A 15803-nucleotide genomic window follows, 5' to 3' on the forward strand; every position below is an offset into this window, starting at 1 on the left:
CTTAGTACTTTGTCTACCAATGGATTTTCCACCCCTAAACCCAGATCATTGCCACTCCCCATCCCGAAGCCTTCTACATACACATATGTAAACACTAGTTCAAACTAGTTCCACATAATTCTGGGGATTTCACAGTTCTCTGAATTTTCACACTGCACTTCTTTCAGGGTTGATTTTGGCCAAGGGATCCAAGCTAGTTTTACTAGATTTATATCTTATCAGAACTGGAGCCTGATTTTTTAGAGTTGCTATTTATTCTACAGCTATTTCCAACTATAATTTGCATACTTTTCTATAGTTGGTTTTTGAGACTACTAATGCCACCATTATGTAGATTCGGAATTACTAACAGTATACTTTGTGTTTTGCTTACCTGAAGCACTTCGGATAAAGGGTACAAGTGCTCTAATTATTTTCTTCGTGGGGGTAGGAATTGTTTGTTAAAGTTTAACATAAACTTTTTTTCAAGGCTAAAGTTTAAAATTTAAATTAAATTTAAAATTTAAATTTAAAATTTCTCATAATTTGTTTTTAATGACTGATGTTTATTTTAAATGTTGGAGAGATAGGCCAATTTGGACATGGTCATTCTTCCTCCACTTAATGGTATTTGGAGAAATATTCATGGCTATTCAAAATCATTGGTGTAGTTTATGTTATGTTATTTATTTATTTATTATTTTTTTAATGTTTGTTTATTTTTGAAAGGAGAGAGACAGAGAGCAAATGGGGGGAGGAGGGACAGAGAGGGAGGGAGACACAGAATTTGAAGCAGGCTCCAGGCTCCAAGCTCCATGTCAGCACGGAGCCCAACATGGGACTTGAACCTACAAACCTCGAGATCATGACCTGAGCCAAAGTTGGACACTCAACCGACTGAGCCATTCAGGCACCCCAAGACCATTGGTGTAGTTTAGATGCACAACCCTTCTTAGGTCAGTGTTGTTTTCAAGTTCTGTAACACATTTCATAGTTGGTGACATGGGTTTTTTCAACAGTATTTATTTGTTGTCATCCATTACCATGTTGAATTTTCCATTTTTCATTATCTGATACTTGACCTTATGGTCCTGAAATAGTGTCTCTTCTTCAAGAGACTTCTCAGAAGTGAACGCATTTTTACACCTCATCTTACAGCTGATATTTCAAGCCAGATTTTCTCGTTTGGCCATTTGTTAAACAAATATTGCTGCCATAGAGATTAGGTTGCCCTAAAGGTGTTTGGATTACACAATTCTTAAAATTTTTACAGTCAGAAAATATCTATCAAGACTGTGATAAGTCTCAGACTTTGCCCTGCTAGTGGAAGATTTAATGATAAATAAATCTATTCCTGCCTTTGAAAATGACAAACTTAGGGAATAGAGTTAATACCATGTAAGATTCAGACAATTTATTAATTTACTACACAGGATTAAGAAATTTGAAGTCTATAAGATCCTCATATTGTCTCTCCCTGTGGCCACATGAATATAATCAGCAGGTAGCTGGTGTGCATGGATTAACCAAGAGGACGTTTCACATGTATTAACTCTAAGCCAATGGATATGGATTACAATCCTATTATTGTTATTTTCTGTCTTTCCATTTTTATTTAAAATAGGGATGTGAGAATGATCACTTTCAATATATATCTTGATTAATCTTCTCAAATAGAGTTCACTTTTCTTTAGACAGCAGGTCAGGTGATAATCCAGTTTCACTGGCTTTGGGGTCATTCTGCTTCATTAGATAAATTTGTGTCTGAACTTGTTTTGATCTTTTTGTTAACAGTTGGTCTTAGATAGTAATGGTAACTTTCAAGAGGCCACTCTCATTTCTGTTTTCCAGGGTTTTTTTTTCAGGGGACATCACCTTACTATAGATAAAAAGTACAGATGATAAATTTTAATATTTTCTATATTATTTCAAAAGTGCTTGTAATTTTATGCTTGATTCATAATAAATGTCTCTCAACTGGAGTTGTAATTTAAATTATTTTGAATTACTTTGGTATTTACAATTTATTTTTGTCTTTGAATTTTTGATAAGCTAATAGAATGCTCTCTGTAATGAGTTCTGGGTGTGCTGGTTTCCCGATAAGGTGTTTGCAAATGTGATGCATCTATATATGGATTAAAATTTGCAATTTATTCCTTTCCATATGTTAATTCCAGAAACTAAATATGTAGGATATCTGGTATTGCCAGGCACTTGTTTGTAGGCCTGATGTAGTCTAATTAGTTCTGTGAATATTCTGGCTAGTATTAAAATACAGAAATATTAGAATATAGCCATAACATGCTACTACTGACATACTGTTTTTAGTTAGGTTAAGCATATATATGGGGCGCCTGGGTGGCTCAGTCGGTTGAGTGTCCGACTCTTGGTTTTGGCTCAGGTCATGGACTCATGGACCATGACATTGAGCTGGGGATGGGGCTCTGTGCTGACAGCGTGGAGCCTGCTTGGGATTCCCTCTTTCCCTTTCTCTCTGTCCCTCCCTCTCTCTCTTTCTCTCTCAAATAAATAAATAAACTTTGAAAAAAAAAGAATATATATGAACACCTTTGGTTTAGAGCAAATGATGTTTTACTTTATTCTGCTGAAATTAGGGGCTGAACTGTTAAGGAAGACCCTTTGTCAGAGCATCACATTTGGTGGGTACAGTCAGAGGCTTTTGCCCTATGACTGGGTGAAAAACCTCATTTATTAACTGAAACAAAATCCTCATGAACACTTGAAAACAGATACAGTAGAACCAAAATCTGTCAGGATTTGATGGCTAAGCTCATGAAAAAGTAACCTGTGGATAAAAGTTTCTTTCTTTCTTTCTTTCTTTCTTTCTTTCTTTCTTTCTTTCTTTCTTCCTGTCTTTTTTCTTTTTCAAAAAATGGACTTATAGTGTGCATCTAACTTCAGTAGTGGCTCATAAAAGGAAAACTAGTTTTTCTGTGCTTGAGTGAAATGGGAAAGAGCAAGTTAGGGAATTCTGTTTATTAGAAGCTTTATGAGGAATGAAACTGAGATTGGTGGCCCTCATTTGCACACCTTCCAGAGAATTTACAGTGAAGAGAAACAAAGTAGAACAAAAGAAAGCATTCGAGGTCCATTCAGACAAGTCAGGATGCTGAAGAAACACAACCATCTGGACCACGCTAGGAAGCTGGGTGGAACTCGGCCTCTTCTGCCAAGCGCTAACATGACCTTGACTTGCAGAGCCTGTGTCCCCTCCTGCCATCTCTACTGATGGTTGATAGATACACCATGTTGTTTAAATTCAGTTTGACCATAATCTCTTGGTGAAAATTTGCAATTAGAACAGAGATGATCCCTTGAGGTGCACAGATGGCAGGGGAGAAAGCCTATCACGAATTCCAGAGCTGTTTTTCAACCCCCAATGTTGAGGGTGGAGTCTCTTCTGAAGTTGCCTCTTGAAAGATCAAAAGAAGTGAGACTTGAAGTAGTGAATGTCTTCCCTGTTTGCCGTCATCTGCTTTATGTACAAATATCTATATTGACACTGACAGGATTATCTGGAGAGACATGTTGTATGTGTGTGTTAGTGAAAATAAAATTGGGAAATAGAGAAAGAGCTTCAATGTTTAGCTTTTGATAAATACCTGCTTGTTTTCAAGATGTACATAACATATATCCTGTTAAAATGCTAGACATTTGTGTGTTTAGGGTTTACCAAAGACATTTGTATATGGAAGCCTTGCCCTGTGAAAAGAATCTATAAGGTCCTTAGATCAAACAGTCCCTTCATAGTTTTGAACCTCAGTTTTCTTGCCTCAGCCAATTCTTTTCCTAGATTAAGTCTCCAGGAGGAACTGACATATTCTAAGTGAAGTGTATCACTTCTGTCTATAAGCCTGTTTTTCATCGACTATGTCTTCTGCAAGCCTGAGAAGGCCCCCATTCCCTGTCTTGCACACACGTAGTTCTTTCTCCATCTTCCAGTTCTCTTGCCATCTTCTCTCACACTGCCAGACTTTAAGCTCAAGCATCACATGGGAAAGCTAGCCAAACCCTCAAAACTCCATTTATTGTGGGGAAATCAGAGGACACAAAACCCGTGAGAAAATCTCATTGCAAAGATGAGCCCCACCTATTTGAGATGTTTCCAGTTTCAGGAAGTACTGAGGTTGGATGAGGATGATGAAGACCATACAGCCTAGCCTCAGAAATTGGTGAATGTCCTGGAAAAATATAGAGGCATCCAAGCATATATTGGTTCTGGAGATCAAGTGACTTCTGTGATGGGTAACACAGGAGGCAGGGGCTGTGAGGTGACTGACCTGATGCACATGAAAGTATATCACACTGGAAATAGGGACAAGAGGTGGCTTTAGCTAGAGAAGAGGGTGGGCTTGAGATTGTGGAGGGCTTGTGCAGACTGGGAACTGAACGAGTTCCTCCTCATATCTGAAAGCTCCCAACACTCCCTACAGAACTGCACACTGATGAAAACACACCTTTGCGATCACTTTAGGATGTGGCTGCCCAGTCTTGGCTGCTTCTGTGTGAGGGTGCAGATATCACTGGCTGATAGGTATCATGGAACAGGGATTAGGGAGATGCTGGAAAATTTCAGAGGGATATCATTCTAGGATGTGCAATGGATGTGAAACTGTCCACTTGCTAGGTTCTTTTATTCATGTATGGTGATAGGCCCTTTGGACCTACTCTAAAACCTAATGAGTAGAGTTGCTAGGTATAACATTTTTTAAAGTGTATTTATTTATTTTGAGAGAGAGAGCATGCACAAGTGGGGAAAGGACAGAGAGAGAGGGAGAGAGAAAATCTCAAGCAACTTCCACACCATCACACAGAGCCTGATGTGGGGCTCGAACTCACAAACTGTGAGATCATGAGCTGAGCTGAAAACAAGAGTTGACACTAAACCAATTGAGCCACCCAGGTTTCCCTCAGTTACAACATTTTAACTTTGATCATAAGGTGGTTCCATTTTATGTATGTATGTATGTATGTATGTATCTATCATCTATCAAAAGAACATAGTTATACCTTTATTTATTTACTTTTAAGCAAGTTTAAATCCTTGAGGGATACAGCATCACATGGATTCTATGGCCAATGGCTTTTACAGGAAGAGTGCTTCGGAATTTGGCATGGACCATGAGTTACTTTCCCTAGGATTATTCTGGTTTTGTTCAGCTTGCCACCAGGAGTCACTGTGTTGTTCTTTGCTCTGTATACATAAGCACTTCTCTTGCCTTGATAGATTTCAATTTCACCTTGAGCATAAACACATTCAGTTTTGAGAATAGCTGTGTACTTCCTCTGATTCCAGGGACCCCACTTATAGCCAGCAAAAATGGCCTTGGACTGTAGCCTTCCAGCCATATTTGTTGTTTTAGGAGTCCTATTCCCAGCAAGCCTCCCCAGGCTCCAAGATGGCAAAAGAGCTCTTTGTATCTATTTTCAAAGGCTTTGTTGTAGTTCTGTATTTTTAATACTGAATGTAAAGGTATATTCTTCCATAAAAGCTGGCTGACATCTTTGTTGAATCAACTTTTTAATTTTTTTGCATTCTCATGAATTCTCAATGAATGTTCTATAACCAGATATATTGTCTAGTTTTCTGTCTAATTTTTATCTCTCTCCCATTGTGGAAAATGAACCAAGGTGATGTGATAAATTATTTTTTTTTCTACAAATAATCACTTGGAGCTCCTGATATGAAACAAAAGACCTTCTATAAAAACATTCTCTTTCTTTGAGAAAAGGGCAGCATCTGCTGTGGGGTGACAAGAAAGGGTTTTTCGTCTTCTAGCCAAGGAGTTTCCTGTGCTGATAGATGATTACACCAGCTCCCTGGGACTCTGCTCAGCCTTTCAAATGCAATTCCTCCCTTTGCCCTTCTAGTCTAGTGTATTGAGGGTAGAGTGAATAAGTGAAACACTGTATGTATCTAACCAGTCAGCATGGTGGGTGCCCGAGGGCTTCTCTTACTCCCCACATATCCCACTACAAGCATATGTGACCCTCCGCAAAGACATTCCCATCTTTTTTGGTAAAATGACTTGCAAGCCCTTTAAGTTGTGCTTTCCTATTTCATATATTCTCTGTCTTCCTGTTTTCAGAGATTCCTCAACATTTCTCAGTTCCTTTGACACTTCTTGATCTGGGTAAGGGGCTGGTAAAGAGTTCATTTGTATATAATTCAATGTCATCTCTAGAGAGGCTGATGAGAGAGAGAAAGGTGGGTGTGCTCAGGTCATTACTTTACTCCTAGCTTGTAGATAAGATGAACTGTGTTTTTCTAGATGGAAGTCGTTTTTCATTGAAACAGGTTTCTGTTTCCAGTAATGTCATAGTGCTCTCATATTTACATTTTCTATTGTTATTTTGTTTTGTCTATCTTTGACCTCTTTCTCCAGTCTGATTGGAAAGAGAATTACCCACATTATTTTCACTTGTCTAAGGAACAAGTGTCTAAGGAACACTTGTCTAGTAAAGAAACAGAACTGAAAGACCAAATAGCCATTCGTCTTCTGAGTCATTTCTATTCTGTTTATTTCTCCATTTGCTCAATTTCTTTGAGTACCCATGAGGCTGAACTCGCATGTCATCAGGTAAGCAGCCACCGAAAAATAGATGGCATTTTCATTTTGGGTCAGCAGAAGTACATATTCTAGATCAGCCATCAATCTGGAGTCAAATAGTATGGTGTTTTGTTAGGGTTGATTTAGTAGTCTTCAAATCAAAATAATCTTTTGCATACTGAAAGTACATTATTGCAGAATTCATTTTATGCAATAATCTCATTACGTTTTTTTTTTTTTTTTTTTTTTTTTTTTTTTTACATTCTTACCAACTGACCTTATTTGTCCAGGACTTAATTTTCTGTGTCCCGCAAGCCCCTCAGTGTATCCAGTGGTAACTGCCACTTTTAATTTACCTGAGACTTAGCTACTTTGATTTTAGTCTTGGACAAGTTCTGTGAAAATGTCTTGTCTGTAATCCATTTCCTTAATGTATATCAGGTAGTGACAGAGAAAAAGAGTTAGAGTTATAGAAGCACAAGGCTGAATTATCCATTAGTTTGGGAATTCGAATTCTCTACTTTTTGTTGTTGTTGTTATATATTAGATTGTAGGAGGTGAAATAGACGGACAATAAAATCTTTGTTTTTGTAGTTTTGAAAAAATAATACTGACAGATTGTGAGATGGTAAAATTGCTGCAAGCTAGCACTTCAGAATTTGTCTTTTTTCTCAAAATTTGAAAGTTTTTTATTTTGGCCTGTTGTTTCTTTCTCTTTGTCTTTTGGTGTTAGAGAACACAGCACCAGGCTGTGTGCATACTTTTCAGATGTGTGCTTTTCTGTAAGATTATCTATTCATTGCTTTATCATCTTTTACTCGTGGGCTTGAAATTTTTCAACTACATTGAAATGATGTTACACTTTTTGATTTGTCAGTTACCAAACATTTTTTATTTTGATGCCTTATTTTCTTAACCCCCCACTTCTAACCATCCAGACTATCAAAAGTATCTCTCCCATCCCTGTATAATAGTTACTATTTGTTTAATGCTTACAGTGAGCCACACAGTGTGTTACTAGCTTTATGTACTTAATCTCCTGTAATCATTTGTGCATGATCACACAGAAAGGATGGGTGTAGTTGGGATTTTCCTCACTGAAGTTTGCTCTGCTGTTGGGTCATCCTCCCAATGAATCCAATCCCATTTTAGTTGAGTATTTTGGCACTGTGCAACACACACTTGATGATTGACCAACTGATGAGTGCTGTTGACGCAGAAGTCCAATGCGACTTTGACATCATCTCTGTTCCTTATTTAACCCTTCCTCTCTGCCCATTTTAACCCAATAAATCTAGTAAAGTTTACCGTCCAGCTTTGGCAGGCCCTGAAAATCAAATTGGAGAGTAGGCCTGAAAGATAGGTAGTTTCAGCGTTTGGGGCTATGTAAAAGTGATCGCAAGTGATGCTTGTGATCCCATTTCTAGGAACCTAGTTAGTTCCCTCTTGAAATGTCTCTAATTCTCATTTCAGGATATGTAGCCTCTTAACTCATGACCTACTGGTTCTTCTGTATCAACCATTCTGTCATGACAGTTCAGTTCATAGCGCTGACAATCAGATAGTAACAAATTTGTGATTGAGAATCTGTGGGTTCAGTCAGAATAGTAAAGCTTTCTGTACAGTGGACTTAGTAAATATTTGTTTTGAGCACACATACGTGTGATCATTCGTGTGCGTCATGGGTTTTTCATTAATCTCTACCTCTGCTTGGAGCACACTTTGTTCACTGTACACCTAAAAGTGAAAAAGCATTAGATTCTCTAAGTAGATTGGATTTACCATGTATACGTTTTATTTTTTTCTCTCAGATGTTCATAGACATAGCAGTAGAGATGGCTTATCTATAATATCAGGCAAGTGCAGATCCTGACTAAATATTATACAGTAGAGTATTCCTTGTTGAACATAAAAGATGGTGTGAAGTGTATTTATGTAATGGTGATTAAGATTCTTATTTTTTCCAAATCCTACTGGGCAATCAATTTTTCTAGAATAAATACCATCACCCCTCACCCCCACTTTTTTTGGATCAGTGTATTTGCATAACAGGATTTCAAGTTAACAAAGAAAATATACTGACTCGGTTTAATCACATGGGAATATGGTCTTCTGGATTTAATGAAGATGCTTTCAGAAGTTAAAAATAATCTGAAAATAAAGATGGGAGTCATGATATATTTCAGAACTAAGGAGATCTCTTCATGAAGGCTGGCCGGTGACAGTTCAATTTCTGTCAAGTCTAACCACATGCTATCATGCTATTAAATCAAAAACAATAAACACAGTTCAGTGACACAGATAATGGAGAGAAAATGGCAGGGTCCAGATGCACTTTTGCTTATGTGTTGTGTTATCTGTATAATTTCTAAATTTTTCCAGACATCAGGAGAGTTAAAGAGTCTGCGGCTTTAAGTATCCTGTTGAGTAGCTATAAGGGCAGTTGGAAGACATGGAATCTTTGAGTTCCTGGTGGGCATTTTCCACCACAGACTTCACAATTTCATTACAGGCTGAATGATATGAATGAGTAGTAGCTCAACCAGCTGCAGAAATAAAAGCATATATACCCTGAATCCTCCCTTTCTCCCCTGTCATCAGAAATAGTCATTCGAAGTGACATGATGTTGTTTTTGAGCATCTCGTGGTGTCGAGGAATTGCGTGGAAACCAAGCATATCAGCTTCTTCCAGTTTGAGTGAAATTAATTTTAGTAGGCTCCAGAGTTTGGCAAATTTAATTCTAACCCCTGTAAGGCTTTAACTTCTATCCTATAGTGGTATACACAGTAGTCATCCTGTATTAAGATAACAACTACCCAGAAGAGATCATTCATCTGATCTACATTTCTGTTTCCTTATCTGGAAAACAGGGATGATAGTATCACTTAGTTTACAGGGTTGTTGAGAGGATTTTAAAAGCTAAATTTAATCAAGTGCTCAGCAGAATGTAATTTGGTTGGTCTCATTTCTGTGGTCTCCGCCATCTCTTTGGTAAAGCTCTTTCTATTATTTTCAGGCACTTAGGTGACTGTTTTATTGACCTCCTACTGAAGAGTGCATTAGAAGAGATCTCAGAGCAGTTTAGATACGTTATCTTATTTAGTCCCAGATCCTGTTACTGAGATCACAGGCACTATTTACACTGGGTCATGAATTTATTTGGTTGGGATAAAGTATCAAAGAAACATGGTTAAAAATTTCATTTTTCTTTGGAATGATCACCCATGAGGGCACATTTCAAACTTACCAATCAATCATCTATTATGTGCCAGTCATTGCCTAAGGTGTTTTAATTTTGTACTTGATCTCAGGTGAGACTCATGACTTTTTTTGCAAGATAAGGAGCTGAAGTTCAAAAGGTGAAGCTCTGTTAAGTGAAACAGTTAATAAGCAGTAAAGCCTAAATTCAAACCCGGATCTTACTCATTTCAGAAGCCCTTATTCTGGGCAGTATACTCCCCAAAGTATACCCTAACAAACTGGAATTAGCAGTCTCATATGCTGGGTGCCTGGGTGGTTCTGTTGGTTGAGCGTCTGACTCTTGGTTTGGCTCAGGTCATGACCTCGTGGTTCCTTGGTTCGAGCCCCACGTGGGGATCTGTGCTGTCTGTACAGGGCCTGCTGGGGATTCTCTCTCTCTCTCTCTGCCTCTCCCCCACTTACTCTCTCTCTAAAAATAAATAAAAAAAATCTTGTATGCTCTCTTACAATTGCAAGTTATTTAGCACAAAGGAAACTATGTAACAATGTGGAAGGGCCTGGATGGATGTTTAGATGTTTGAATCTAAAATAGAGCCTATTGCAAATCCTATACAAGAAAGTTCCATCAATTCATTTTCTGATGCTCTTCCCTTCTCTGTCAGAGAATTCATTGATCTGTTTGCTGGTAAGAGTCCATATTACAAGTCTCAGAAGAAATCTGAAATAACTTTAAAATGAATCATTAAACAATCCATTTAAATTTTGAAATTATTAAGTTTGAAACATTTTGTTCAAAGTGAGGACAATTCTTCCTATATTACAAGTGTACAAATTAGATATAAAAGAATTACCTTTAGTGAAAATGATATAAAAAATCTAAAGAATTGGGGCGCCTGGGTGGCTCAGTCGTTAAGCGTCTGACTTCGGCTCAGGTCATGATCTCACGGTTCGTGGGTTCAAATCCCACTTCGGGCTCTGTGCTGATTGTGCAGAGCCTGCTTGGGATTATCTCTGTCATCCTTTCTCTCTGCCCCTCCTGGACTCATGCATTCTCTCTCTCAAAATAAATAAATAAACTTTAAAAAATCTAAAGAACTATACTATGTATATATGTATACATATATATGTATGTATGTTACATGTGCCTACATACATATATATGTATTTAACAAACTTAATTTTTTTCCTTACTTTTGTTTCTCGTTTGAAAGTTAAAGAGCATGTGTACTAATCAGTGAGCTCCCAAATTTTATAGCCTGAATTGCCCTCTGTCTTTAGACTCTGTCTCCTACTAGGGGTCATAAGCCATAGGCAAGGGTCTCCACCCATCATTGTGCAGTTTAAAAAGGATTCAACCCAGATTCAGGGCTTTGTGGCAGTACTGGTTCCTCATGATTTGCCTTTACTGCAGTTGTATTCTGAAATGCTGTCTAATTGCACCTGACAAGTACATGCAGCCTCTCTTAGCTTGGTGGATTCCACGTGAAGTGTGTGAAATACTTGTCTTGTGCTTATACTGTTCTTTTTGTCCTGTGGTCCCCCATCCGACTTTCTTACTCAGCCTTATTTCTTATGTAGAAATCTCTCTAAGTTTTATGAGAGCCTTGCATCGTTGATGGCATATGTAGGTGGGGGTAAGTATGTGAGCAACCACTCAAAAGCCAAGTGATGCAGCAGTAGGGGGCCTATTCCTAGGCTAAGCTTGAAATCTTGAAAGAAATAAAAAATGAAAATTGTATTCAAATGAGGTTTCCCAGTTTCTTCTTTGATATTAAACTGATGAGGTAAATTGCTTTCAGAAGTTAAAATAGAGATCTAAAGGTTATAATAATATCAATGCAAAAATAGCCCAGAGAAATGAAGAGACGGAGAGTTCATTTAAATATGTGAATGACTTGTGGAGATGTAATGGCCCTATTAATATTAATTAAGCCATTATCATTCACTGCTCTCCAAATGGAAAATTGCCAGTCCGTGTATCACTGGCAGAGACCTGAAATGTAAATACAAGTTGACAACTTCGCTTCTGTGCATACAGGTCACCCATGTTCCTAGTTGAAAACATCATAACTAATCTAATCTCGAAGCAGTCTAAGTTGGGCAGAAAAACTCAGGAAGTGAAGGTTTTGCAACTTCTAAATGTTGATTGTCATGGTACCTTGGGCTTGGTCTTCCACCAGTTGAAGTCCTGACGTCTGGCCAGTACCAAAGTGCTGGTTTCAGGTTCTGGTTTATCTCTCCTGGGTCTGCATACCCCCCTTAGGAAGGTGGTGGGGAAGAACCCCTATGGAGGTGTTCTTCATAGTGAGGAGATGGCCAAGGGATGGTCTGTTTTTGATGACCTGGGATACAGGGGATGGCTTGTTTCAAAAACCATTATTTATACCCAAAGTTTTTCTTTATTTGGGGATGAATAAGGGTGAAGATGTTATGCCTGAAAAACTATCTCATCAGAGAGAGAGAGAGAGGTTAGCCTTTTAACTCTGCACACTGGTGCTTTTTTATTGAAGCAATTGGCATTTAATGAGGAAGATAACACCATTTTGAAGGTTGTATTTATTTATTTTTAAACACTGTGACTGTCCTAGTGTTTAGAAGATAATGTTTTTATGTGTGGTTGAAAATGGTTGGTATCAAGTTGAGTCCTGCACAGATACATTTCATTAAATTCCCAAGACTTCGGTTTTCACCCCATTAAGCTCCATTATCAAAATTGCCAGGCAATCCCTTAAAAGCTTAAAAGTTACATTTCTAATAATTGCCCAGGTCTCTTCCCTCTTGTTCAAGTGTAACATGCTATTTTAAATGAGTCAGAGTATGTGTTTAGCTGCCAGTTTGAATCCCCACATCTGGGAATCGTCCCAAGATCACACGCTTCCTGTCTGGAGGAAGGAGCATCCTCAGTATGAACAATCACCAGCAGTGATTTGAGGCAGCCGTAAAAGGAGACATCCCGGGTGAGTCCATGTGATAAAATATGGAAAAGGGAGCTGTGGATGTCTTGGGTCCTTGACATGTGAAGGTAATTAAACCTCTAGATTCGAATTCTTCCTCTCCTCTTTATAACCATGCCTGGCCTAAGGAAAAAAAAAAAAAAAAGATTTGAAATATGGGCAGAGGGGTGTGGTGCCATATGGCAGCCTGAAACAAAATTACCCAAACACTTCAAAAACAAGCAGGGTGCGTTTCTCCCTCTGTTCAGTCACCATATGTGAGCTCAACACGTGAGAAGCTCCCTTCAAGTCGATTCAAACAGACTCTTTGTATTTTGGCCTCCAAGTGTGTTTCCTTGAAACAAAAACCAGAGGAGCTTGGAGAGACGTTCCAGTGAGGTCCCCGCAGGGTCTGAATCCAACACTGCAAAGCTTGTAGAACTATTTTTGAAGTGAAAAAATTTTAGGAAGAAGGAAGATGATGGGAGGAAAAAAGAATCCTTGCCTTCAAGAGGCAAGCTCGCTTTTAACATTAGACTCCTCTGGGAGTTGTTGATAGAAAATGAGAGGGATATGTTCCTGCCCTGATCATCGGAGAAGGGCTTTTGGTTGTTACAAACAATGAGCACAGAGATATCTTTACAAAATCACGAGAATGAATTGATTGAATGAAGAAGCAGTGAACTAAACCGGAAATATTAGTAAAATGTGATTTAGGTTGTTGGTGAGTCCTTGACTGCCTACTTCTTGAATCCAACCTTTCCTTTTCTTGTACAGCCACTAACTGTACATGTTTGCTTGTTAACTTTTATCACAACACCTCTTTCCACCTTCTACTTTGAAGTTACCACTTGGCTTATTTAAAACATGCATACTGCCTTGGGACTAGGAAACCTCGTGATGTCTTTGGGATTGAGTATATTGTACGATATATAAACAAAGTGCTCAAAATGTAATTGCGAATACAATGAAATCATAGGAAAGAAAATCCTGAGCAGAATTTACCAGAAGAAATCAGCATCAGACAAATCTAAAGGTCTAGAAATGCATCTGATGAGTCTGAGAGGGAGACATTTAGACATTTCAAAGGATCTTATGTTAGATCTAGATTCCAATTCAAGTACTTAATACAGCACCACTGATGTTTTTTTATGTGTATTTTGAGAGAGAGTGTGAATGGGGGAGGGGCAGAGAGAGAGAGAGAGAGAGAGAGATTGAGAGAGAATCCCAAGCAGGTTCTGGCCTGTCAGCACAGAGCCCGATGCGGGGCTCGAGCTCACGAACTGTGAGATCATGACCTGAGCCAAAATCAGGAGTCAGAAGCATCAGTCACCCGACTGAGCCATACAGACGGACACTCCCACCACTGATTTTCAGTTAAAGTCACTGTGTTGAATTGAGTAGTTGGCAAAAGCTTTTGGTGAAGGCCAAATTGATGAATGGCTGGGTGATTCAGTAAACATTTTTGAATACCTGGTACGTATTACCAACCAGTCTGGTCAACATTTTTACTGGCCTGGCTATAGGGCACTTTGAACACAATAAGAGTGCTAGTACCTTTATTTTTGTTATCTGCACAGTATGCCAGGTATTTAATCCTTTTTGGAGTTTTCATTATACACATTTTAATGTTCCGAAGTTTTTGAGCTTTTGACACCACTAATTAATCTCCAGTTCTTTATTTAGTGTGTAACATTATACTAGTTATCAAAATAATAATTGGGTTGCTGGAACACATTATTATCAAAAGGTCAGACTCTTGGAGATCTCAGTTCTATTTAGATTTATAATAGTGTTTAGATTTGGGTTTCAAAGTATATCCACACACTCGCACAGTGTCACACATATCCATTCACATGTTCAAATCTTGTCTTATTAACTGCATGGAGAGGACGTTATCTAAACATCAAGAGCAAAAGGAACTTTGGAATGCCTGCTGGTCCATAATATAAATCACTAAATGCCTATTTCCTTTTCCACATTTCTTGCATCATCCCTGAGAAGGTAGCGAATGTTCTGGCATCTGTCGCATACCATAACCGTAAGCTTGCTGGAACACAGTGTTAGGTCCTTGTGGTGTCAAAGAAGCACGTGTGACTTTTGGACGCCGCAGGGTAGCTGGATCCCAGAAACACACCTTTCTTCCCTTGCCTGGTTGTTTTTTTAAAATTTCTTTGTAGAAATCAAAATTTGCCACTGCCCAAGTGGTTCAGTAGCTCGCTAATCTATAGTTCATTTCAATTGATCTTAAAGCTCAGGAGATAACATTTTTCTCAGTGGCTGGCCCCCATTTATATGTCGACACAGATCAGTGTTGATCACACAAGTGACCCAGAGCTCTGAAGGGAAGAGTCGTGCTGGTCATCTAAAAAGTTATTGGAACAGACTTGCCCTTTGGTAGAAATGCATTGGGATGGAATAATGTCTCTTTTGCCAGAAGACAAGCACTCAAGTGATGTCAGTCGTGCTTGAAGAGGGCATTTAAGCATCTTCTATTTAAACAAATGGAGACACAGATTCTAATAGCAAAACAAAGTTACTTTCTAGGGCTCCAATACACTTTCTTGACGGATGTTCCATAGTTTGCTTCACTTAAGATTATTTACTGATAGGACTTTCAGTATGACTTGAAAATGTTCTATATGTGTTAATTGATTTTTTAAATTAGGCATTTTTGATATTAATTTCACTTTGGGAAAAGCAAGATAGAACATTATACAACTCATTACATTGTCCAACTATGAAAGGCCTGCAGCAATGAATTAATTTGCAAAATACTGTTTCTAAGTCATAGACTTAATGGACAAGACCCTGGGGAATTAAAATGATGATGGGTTCTAGGGATTGCCTGAATTGATAAAATAGTGCAATCCAGGTCACTTGCAGCTCTTTTTTTTTTTTTTTTTAAGTTTATTTATTTATTTTGAGAAAGAGAGCATGAGCAGGGAAGGAGCAGGGAGGGAGAGAGAGAATCATAAGCAGGCTCTATGCTGTCAGTGCAGAGCCCCACATGGAGCTCATACTCATGAATCTGAGCTCATGACCTGAGCCAAAATCAAGAGTTGGACACTTAACCGACTGAGCCACCCAAGCATCCCCAGGTCATTTGCAGCTTTA

The 15803-nt window shown here is 38.4% G+C and overlaps 1 long non-coding RNA gene across 3 annotated transcripts in view; it reads left to right on the forward strand.

Annotated features, from left to right (window-relative positions):
• The window catches only part of LOC109278902 (uncharacterized), a 199571-nt gene that overhangs the window by 145044 nt on the left and 38724 nt on the right, over window positions 1-15803 (forward strand). Inside the window, exon 1 of one of the 3 annotated variants that reach the window (XR_008423921.1) lies at window positions 6461-6581. The exons of the other annotated variants lie outside the window; for them this stretch is intronic. This is a non-coding gene — a long non-coding RNA (uncharacterized LOC109278902). Of the gene's footprint in view, window positions 1-6460; window positions 6582-15803 lie in introns of those variants that run through there. 3 annotated transcript variants of the gene reach the window in all.

Source organism: Panthera pardus, unplaced genomic scaffold (assembly GCF_024362965.1).
Source record: "Panthera pardus isolate Hobbes unplaced genomic scaffold, ASM2436296v1 HiC_scaffold_2, whole genome shotgun sequence".
Taxonomy (NCBI): domain Eukaryota; kingdom Metazoa; phylum Chordata; class Mammalia; order Carnivora; family Felidae; genus Panthera; species Panthera pardus.